This window comes from Magallana gigas, chromosome 5, assembly GCF_963853765.1.
Source record: "Magallana gigas chromosome 5, xbMagGiga1.1, whole genome shotgun sequence".
In the NCBI taxonomy this organism is placed as follows: domain Eukaryota; kingdom Metazoa; phylum Mollusca; class Bivalvia; order Ostreida; family Ostreidae; genus Magallana; species Magallana gigas.
Genome location: NC_088857.1, coordinates 14,722,041 through 14,732,590, shown reverse-complemented (window position 1 = coordinate 14,732,590; position 10,550 = coordinate 14,722,041). Strand labels below are relative to the sequence as shown.

Genomic DNA, 10,550 nt, shown 5'->3' with positions numbered 1-10,550 from the left:
CCGTGGGGGGGGGGGTATACTATACTATATACTTCCGAAAATAAATTTCCCTTCTCAATCTTTTTCCCCCAAAATCATGAAATTCCTAATCCGTGTCGGGAGGGGGGGGGGGGGGCCGGCGGCTAGTATGCCTATTACTCCAACTTCTCAATCTTTCAAGGTAAATTTAGGAACAATTACATTTCCGGCGAGAAAAGGGAGGGGGGGCTATATCCCTATTGGTTAAGTCTAACTTTGCACTAAGTTTGATGTAGAAAGTATACCAAATAATTAAAATGATATTTTGTTTATATATCAGTCCAACGTGTACGTCTTACTTCCCGGGTTGTTTAACGCGTTTGTATTTTAATTTCATAAGTATTCTTAACGTACTGTTCATCGCATGACCAATCAGCAGTGCACATGTGTAACTGTAAAATAATTGCCATCAATTCATCGTAGTTGTAAATTCACCGTACGGGTGAACGCTGTTAACCGGATCCCGTTAATTGATCGGCATCTAATTATATTTGTGATTTCTGTGTGTTCATGCAGAACCTGCTTTGTGATGAACATAATATTTTCACACCTCTATAATTTGAATAAGAATATGACCGTGCTTAGAATCGCGGTGAAAATTGGACAAGTCAAGACTAACTTGTCAGTAAACTATATATGGCTCTATCATATTTAGTTTGGCAAAATCATCAGTACATGTAAATAAAATATAGTTAACAACTGGTTAAAGACAAAATCTGATACATATGTCTCATTAAAACTTGTTTAATTTCATTAGACATTTGTAAACAAACGGTCGGCCATTTTTTTTTTGGTTAATCACGTGTTACAAATACAATTGTAACAAACACACGCCAATACTTTGTCGTATTTAACCAGGAAATACTGACTCCGACAGTTCTTATTTAAAATAAATATACATGTAAAAAGTATACTATTCGGTAAAAATGATAATTTTGATTAAACATTATTCATTTTAAACTATCCCAAGATGCATTTTTTCAAGATTTAGCGGGTTCTGATTGGTCAGTATTGGCGCACTTTATGATTCCGAGCGAAGGCTAAAATGGACAAGAAGGTGCTGTTGGAAAATGGAGAATTGAGAAGCAATAATAGCCTCTACAACAAGGAGATAATGCAGGAACGAAGAAGTCATGTCAAGGTAACTTAATTCACAATATAGATACTCCCAATAACATTTTCAAGGCTCTAATTTATCTCTCATTTGTAAACGAGATCTCGCGCCATCAAATCAAGATGGCGTCATTTTTTTCAAATTTGGTTCGGCGTTTTAATTTTTATTACCGTATCTCTTTTAAATATACGTTTTGACCAAGTTAACCATTAACCAACTTTATTTGCATGATAATCAAGATTATACAGGGTATACACATATATAATTATATAAACGTCCCTAATATATGAATGCTTGGTTGGTAAACAAGACGAACAATGAATCTTTCACACATTATACAATTTACAAACTTTAAATGTAACGAAAAAAATTTATTAATTAAATCCGGAAAATGAAATTTTTCACGTTTTTCTTTTTCAGCATTGACAGCATACAAAGTCAATGTTTCCGGTGATTAGTTGCATCCTCTGTTCGGTGATTCGTGTGAATGTTTTGACCAGCTGGACGATGTGAACGCAAGGTATTGCTTTGAAATTGATTATTTTCACCATTAACTTATACATGTGTTGGATGTTTATAATTTACTGTAGTAATTTGTGGGAAATCCAGGTCTAAGTTCTTGAAAAGGAGGTTGATGGGGGGGGGGGGGGGGGGTGAAACACACTTATTGTTGAGAAGTTTTTCCAATTGGGGGGGGGGGGGTGAAACACACTTATTGTTGATAAGTTTTTCCATTGTTCAACAAACAATAATTGAATCAAAATGAAAATAACATAGCTTCAAACATAAAATGAAACATTTTAGACCAGATACTACTGTAGTCATTATATGACATAGTTTAAACAGCAACTGGCAACTGCATAGTAGCTTCTGTATTCAGAATTTTATTCAGAATGCTTTTATTACATGTTAGGCTGAATGACTTATGTTTATTGTTTAAAAATCTAAATGAAACTTTATTATTCATGTTTAAGATAAATAGAACAGACATAAAGTACAGCCCAGTGAAAGGAACAAGTTCATCGCAAGAAGAAGAATTTTAATGCTACCACTGTCCAGAACTACTAAGTCTGCTGTAGCCATGATGTGATCATATGAGTGCTTCACCGGTCTGGACAATGCTCGAAAGTCCCCCAAAAAGGCCTATTTCCATAAACTACGACTCGGGTTACATCAACAACAGCCAAGGACACTCCTTATTGATTCGAATGGACACATCTCTACGACCCGACTAAACCTCTGCAGAACAAGACTTTTTAACTGTAAAGTATTCTCATTTCAAAAAACCTATAAACTATAAAAGTACTTTTTTTACATGATCAAATACCAGTATATTACAATGTCTGTCTGTAAGCTAGAATCTTAAAAAATCACATGGTTTTGACTTATTAAATAATTGATTAGACCTTGCAGATATTAATTTCATTTTCTTAAATAATTTCTTATATTTGCAAATATTGCATAAAATATTTGACTCCATGTAACATATATCCTCACACCTCCAAGTTGATAAGTGTGAACTACTTTTTTTTCCATTTTCTTTGTACTTTAAACATTTATTGATATTAACTTAGTTTTTATTTGCAGCAATATATGAAAAATTAAGAAACCAATCTTAAATGTAAAAACACTGCATTAGGAGATGAATGCATGGGTCACAGAAATGATAAAATACACCAAACAATATTCAATTATGTCGTATATGAAAATATATAAAGACAACATATACCCCATGTATTACAATTTTTATATAACAAAATTACTTGGATGGAAAGTTGTTTCCAAGTGCGTTTTATTTTAATCTGTGTTATGTAACTAATATATAATATAGCTTTTATATCATAAGTAAAATGCTGGTATTGATGAGAATTGTAAGGTGAAAGATCTGTGTGATACTTTGTATTTTATACATTCATGCTACAAAAAGCAAGTACATGTACATGTAGTAATACTTGTCATATATAAACAATGTATATTTTACTTCATGTCATGGATTTAAAAATATTAATGTAGGTAAAGTAGTGAAATGTAGGAAGGTAAACCGTGTGTAAAGAAGAATATTCATCAGGAATGAAGTGTGTTGCAATCAGCATAATTAATTAAATGTGTACATCATATTTTTGCACATGATTTGACAGACTGCTCCATTGTTAGCTTTTTATTGGCCAACAAGCTTTTCATATCTCCCTCTGGGTCATCTATTAAATATTGACAGGTTTATGATATTAAAATCTGATCAGTTGGTACATCATGGGTGGAAATGAAAAGTTCACTTTGGACTTAATGGATTATCAAAAAAATGATATCAAATCCTGTTCTATTGTAAAACATTAGATTATATTACTAACAAAGGAAAGGTTTATCCCAACTTGTAAGTGGGTCACTTTGACCTCATTTTGGAATTTATTGACATATTCAAATCAAATCTGGGTCATACCTCTATAGTCAACTACTATCTTGTAGTGTATTTTTTTGTATCATGTTCATGTAACAGTGAAGTTTTCTTTGTTTATTCATGTATGTGCAGTTATTTTGTAAATTGCATTCATATTTTTAAAAAAGTAAGATCTTTGTTGCATTTTTAAAGGGAGATTTGATAGGCATTTAATCGAGATGAAAAAAAATACAAATGTAAAGATTTCTATGGGAGTTTTTTTTCTTGTGCAATTTTATCATTTTTTTAAATAATAGTCCCTAATAAGGGAATTGCCATATGGATGTTTCTCCATTATTGTATCTTGGCTGTATTTTATTTATTATTGGAAACAATTTCAGATTTTTGAACAAAATAAATTTGGAACTGTTTGAATTTGTTTTGTTTTTACATAAAGAAGAAACCTTGCTCAGCTTTTGTGAAAGCAAAAATATAAAAAGTTTCAGTAAGTTTCAGTTGCGGAAACCCTTTGTAAACAATATGTTTCCCAATTGTATATGGAGGTTGAAACTATGCAGAAACTTCAAGTTTCAGTAAGTTTCCGTTGCGGAAACCATTTGTAAACAATATGTATCCCAAACGTATATGGAGATTGAAACTATGCAGAAACTTCAAGTTTCAGTAAGTTTCCGTTGCGGAAACCATTTGGATTCATGGACAGCCTAAGTTTCAGCACTGCGGAAACTTAATGAAACTTGAAGTTTCCATGCTGAAACCTGTCGGAAACTTAAAGTAACCTTAAGTTTCCGCAGAGTTTCCAAAGGGTTTCCGCAGCGCTGAAACCAGATATTTCATCCAGTGTTATAGAAAATGTCACTTATATAAGTTATTATCTCGTAAATAAATCTTTACTCTGTCTGTCTTCATAAACTTGCAATAAAATTCTACAATTTCAGTTTGCAGTTAATAATCTATGTGTTAAACTTCCGTGAAGAAGAAGTACCAAAAAGGTTGATAAGATTGAAATATTTCTACTTATGTTTTTTTCAAAGAAGATTTATGGATTTAAAGCAAAACATCGTCGGAAACCCACGGCCAATCTCAAATATGCTTACTGATTACGGCCGGTAAGCGTATGCGAGACTGGCCGTGGATTTCCGACGATGAAAGCAACATCGTTTAAGGACGTTGTTTACTCAAATTCGGATTGTTATAAAGTTAAATGTCGTGAGTAAAATTTATTCTAAACACTAAAAGTATTTATGAAATAAATTATTATTGACAAACCATTTGATATTTTTACTATATTATGAAATTAGGCTGAAACAAAGTTGGACTTTTAGGAAAACAGAGGAAATTCGGACTAAAATTTTCTGATTTTGTTTTTCACTGAAATATTTTTGGTAGTACTGTAATATTCAAAGTTAAGATTTTATATGTTAGTCAACATAATTTTGCATATTTTCTGCTGGTTTTATCACACTTTTTCCTTTAGATATTCGAATGGCACACACTACAAAAATATTGAAAAATGCTTAAAAATGTTAAAAGACACTATATCTCAAAATTTTGACGATTGAACTCATATGACTTTTATGCCTGCAGAGTAAGGTCAATATACCTAGTTTAATGCTATAAATGTTTTGGTATTATCATCATTTATTTTTTTGTAAAATTGAATAAAAAAAGGGTAGGAATTTGAAAACTGATAGAGGAAATTCGGACTGGAATATTCATAAAGTTTGTGAATGAAAACTTAATGTTTTGTTTCTGTTTAGTGTCACTGCCATTTATAAACTGTATTTCATTTTTAAAAGAATTTAGCAATTTATATTATTTTCACAATTAAGAAAATTTCAATCATAGTGAAAATTTTTTAGGGACTTTTCTTAAATTTTCAAAAATTATTCATTGGCCATTATCTCAAAAAGTAGGTCAATGACCTACTTTTTTTAAAAGCTTTTTTAAGTGAAAAATAGCACTGCCATGATAGGTCTTTAACACAATAGATGGTTTTTCATTATCATCAGTGGAATTTATTTTCATTCTGAGTAAACGTATACCTTAAGGAGTCTTCTTTATAAATCATTAAGAAGCTTGCTCGATAAAAGATTAGAAAACTACCGCATTTAAATCAAAAAAAAAAAATCATCATTGAAATATTTTTTTCTTTTTATTCTGCTCTTCTTGCTTTCCGAACTAAACAAAAAATGTATATATATACCATTTTTTACAGTGTTAATTCTATAAAAGTATAAAAAAAAAAAAAGACTTCCATACGTGTTGAGACATCCTTTAACAAGGATGCTGTATTGTATATTTCTACATATCGATAAATAGCCTGATATGCAAGAACGTCATATAAAAATTGTTGCATGCTATATTGAATTGCTGACCAGTTGCATGTATGTCATACGTTGTATTACCAACCTCTGGTTTTTTTTCCACTTCGGGAGATAAACCCATATAATGACAATTTTTTCTCTATTTATTCAGCTATAAAAGCGATTGATCGTTTCTTGTATGCGTACATTGGATTATCGATTTATGTATACACCTACATGTATACAAAACAGAACTGAATGCAGTTTGGCCATGACGTTCAGACACAAAAATTGAGAATAAAACTTCACCGATTTTGAAAAAAAATGCTTCAGAGAGAAATAAAATCAGTCTAATTCGTAAACACATGACTCTTGCTCTATTTTGTTTGACAATCTACAAATTTGATCTACAGTCCTTGTTGAGGATTATTAACCGGCTTATAGAATGTTGTGACAGTCGCCAATTTAACGTTGATTAGACTAATCTCAAAACAACTCTACCTTCCTATCCTTAATTTCACTTGGTATACTTCTTATTATCGTTAATCTAATTCATATGATTGATACAAGCAGGAACAGTTGTTTCAAAAGACAAGCAAATTTGGTTAGAATAAAATGTACAATAGATATGTTTAAAAATTAAAGTCCTGTGAGATGAAATCTTTAACACACATTCATAGTGATTCCATAATCTAACTCGAGTATCTTAAAGAGACAGTACGGCGCATCTTAACAAAAAACCGACTTGAAAAAATTTCCGATCGGGTTCGGTATTTTTGTACTACTTATGAATGTATAAACTTTCAGAAAATTACAAAGTTCTCCATTAAATAAATCTAATTATTTCATTAAAATTAATAATTACGTATAACCTATCACATAAATACATTGCACGTGTTACGGGGTCAGCCTTCTATACTATTACGCATGCGTATTTACTGTAAACAAAACACATGCAGGGCTCGCGAAGATTCTCCTGTACATGTTTGTTGATAAAAATATGTCTTTTCTACTTCTCCAAGGTAATAGTTGTTCAAATTTTTTAAAATAACCACAATTATTATTTTGTAAGCATGTATTTTGCGTGCTTATCATAGGAGTTGACAACAAGCTAAATTTATTTTTGGAAGTGAGGCCCCTTGAGGGGTTATTTGACTCATTTATGTTTGTTCATTTTAAAATGAACCGAAAGAAAACCATATATAGATTATCGAGAAAGTGATCATGTGTTCCGTTTAGAGATTCCTTTTTTACTTCGAATACCACGATGATCGGAGTCGGGCGAATATTTTGTAGTCTTCAGCACGTGTCAATTACTGTCAATCAAAATCCACGTGGTACAAATAAACGATATAAGATTATTCCGGTTTGTACTACTCTTAAATTTCCGGAAGCTCATAATTACATTAATTAGGTACGTGAAAGGGATTTTTATTTATTTCAACTGTTACAATCAACGTTATTTCTTATTTCCTAACGAAACAATGGGTAAACCTGAAGTTATTCACACATGTGTTTTCAGCTGTACTGTCTCTTTAAGGTCGGGATCCGTCTAAAAACACTAAAGAAATCGCCCTATCGACAAGAGTTTATTTCAATGAAGATAGTATTGTATTTAATTATAAACACATAGTATTTAGTTTTGTTCATTGATCTCTGAAAAGAGTTAGATTTTCGTAGCTTCATAGGCGTCGGAACCGGGGGAGGGGGGGGGGGCTAGAGGGGGCTAGGCCCCCCCCCCCCACCCACTTTTTTTGCTAAGTTAGACCTAACCATTAGGCACATAGCAGAATAGAGGGTTAACCCCCCCCCCATTTTTTTGTCGCAGGAAACATAATATTGTTCCGTAATGTACGTTTGAAAGATTGAGAAGTTGGAGTCAAAGGCATACTAGTACCCCCCCCCCCCCCAACGTATTAAGAATTTCATGATTTGGGGGGAAAAAATGTTATGGCCGGAAAGATTTTTTGTTTTGGAAGTAAAGGATTACTCCCCCCCCCCCCCACTCTTTCAATTTGCTTCCGACGCCAGTGAGCTTTATTTGACAGGCAAAAGTTATAAAAATAAACAAGATGAAACTTTTGTGTTCCGCTGTTGTTTAACTAGATTCCTCGTCTGCATTTAAAATTAAAGAAAAGGTGTACACTACTAATGGAATGGGCATGACTCTCAGTACTTTCAGTACTTTGATTTTTCCTGACCTAAAAAATCAACTGGTTATCAAGTTTTGAGTGGTGTCTTAATCTTTCAGGAAGATGTGGCTCTTTTCGCCGCGACTGATGAATCCTCTTCTCAATGATTGATCAACATACGAGCATACATGTACATAGTAGTCGTTAAGTTCTGACCTTGAGAAATCTCGACTCCATGCAGTCCTTGAAAATGATTTCCGTATTGGCATCTCACCTTTCTGCCTTTAAGTATTGACTAAATCTGACGAAAATTATCTACCTGTATATCTTTGTATGTCTACTTTAAACAAAGGTTTTTCGTTGGCCCAGCAAATTTAATCTGAAATAAATTTTAAGTGCGGTTACAAACAGCTGTTGCTGTAAAGACATCCGTACAATCATGCACAATGCTTTATATGATTTCTGATTCCATATGGTGATATGATTTATAAATCAATTACTAGTATTCACTGAACGCCGATCATTGAAATTACATAAAAGAAGGAAACTTTTTACCTGAAAACCGTTTTGCTGTAAATTGGAAAATCTAATTCTTTGGGTTCTAAGAACTTTGATGTAATACGAAAAAAGAGCTTTGGTTTTTTTTAAGTTAAAAGATACTATACTATCGACATTGTGTCTAACAGAAAAATAAAACACTTAAACATTAAAGCGTATCTGCCAACTGTAGAAACGGAATTCAAGACGGTTAAATTAAAAGTATTGGAAATCGGTGTCTTTGAAAAACAGCTTGCCATAAAATATACGATTGTACTGGTTTGATTTTAACTAAAATTGCGCAAAACTGGATTTCATACACAATTTCAGTAACAAATCATTTCATGAAGGACATTGCAATTATCAAAATGCAAGGGTCTTGTACAAAAATATATGCTGAATATACAGCAAACTAGATTGAACCTTAACAAACACGTATTATTTTAAAGCTAAACTTCCCATTTGAATTATTTTTATAGCGAAAAAAGATCAATATACGACTGCAGAGAGCACGTAATTTCAATAAGGATTTGCTGGCTTGTTGTGTTTGTTTTTACAAATCATATCCAATGACATTAAGTTATATAAACAATACAGATAGAATTTTCTTATTGGTTCCCTAGGGAATTACCAATTGCTTAATAAGACGTTTCCGCGTCTTGCTTGCATCGATATTCGAAAATTAATACCTTCTGACAGCAGACTATGATTATATATTTGATTATTGCCCTTATACAATTAAAAATATAAAGTCATGTCTGAAACAGATATTATCCAATCGTGTCCCTTTGTAATCTTGAATCTGTTTTTCATCTAAATTTGGAGATTATACGATATCGAATGGTAGTCTAGACTGGTGATCAAGTTTAGGTTTGTTTAAACTACACATTATTTTCCAGACCACAAAGTTATAAATTTTGTACATGAACTACACGTACCAAAACTTTTTAAAAATAGAAACTAAAGAATTGAAATGAATTTGGTTGTAAACACAAATGTTCCATGTTTTCTTTCATTCTACAGATTGTTCGACCGGATATGTTTTGAGGGGAAGACCCATACATTTTACTTTAATAGTAAATATATGAGGAATAAAACTTAAAATCGTTGTTTTTGGTTGTCTTTGCGTTTTGAGATTGAAGACATCTAAAATCCTAATTACTGTTAGGAACAATAAAGAAAATCGAGCTAATGTGGGTTTTTTTCTATGGTCAGTTACTACATGTAGGACAAGAGGACTCAGAATGACGTGGCTTGTCATAGGGAGACCACGCCAACTAAGGGCTCTGAAAATGTCCCACATTGTATTTTGATCACTCAATGTGACGTCACAGGGACGTGTTATTGTGCCAACACGACATGCAGTTAGCATTGTAGTAGTCCAACAGTGCGTCTTACAACCCGCTGTCGAGCTAACACGCTGCTTTTATGACGCATTGTGTTTCACAACTTCACACGGCATGCCGTGGCTATGTCACACAACACGCTGCGTGGTGTGCTTACATAAATACGCCTTCGTAGCTTCACACAAGATACTAAAGCTCTGTCATACAACACGTCGCCGAGCTCACACAACTATATCGTGACAGCACAAAAAAGCTTTTTTAAAGACGCAACAGCGCGTCGATTGGCGAATCAAGGCAACAGAGTATGACAATGGTCTGATCTGGACACATTCTTGTTAGATACCGACGCGTAGTCGATAATATTGTCTAGACAATTTATAAAGTAAAGGAAGTGCTTTTTTAACACAGCAATTCACGTAGTTGTTCTTAACCTTCAGTTAGACACCACTGTGATTGCTTAGCGCTCAGCAACGACACTTTCATTATACTTGACTCTGACAATAAACGGACATTTGCAAGACCAACATGTATTCAAGGCATTTGTAAATGAGAGAGAATTAGAATGTAAAGTTATTTCATGAACACTATTTTTATTTCAGTCAAAACCAGGAAACAGTTCAGTGCACGCATTGTCTTACAGAGTTTGGCAACAATGTATTGATTGGCAGATACATGAATTGGCAAAAATGAGTTATGTTGTAGATA

The 10,550-nt window shown here is 32.9% G+C and overlaps 1 long non-coding RNA gene across 2 annotated transcripts; it reads left to right on the top strand.

The window, feature by feature from the left end:
• Positions 1-1,140: 1,140 nt before the first annotated feature.
• On the top strand, positions 1,141-2,276 carry LOC136275335 (uncharacterized). Of its 2 annotated transcripts, XR_010713900.1 has the most exons (3): positions 1,141-1,159; positions 1,553-1,652; positions 2,107-2,276. It is a non-coding gene; the product is annotated as an uncharacterized lncRNA (long non-coding RNA). The 2 variants fall into 2 exon arrangements; XR_010713899.1 differs by lacking the exon at positions 1,141-1,159 and having other exon boundaries at positions 1,166-1,652.
• The last annotated feature ends 8,274 nt before the right edge of the window (positions 2,277-10,550 follow it).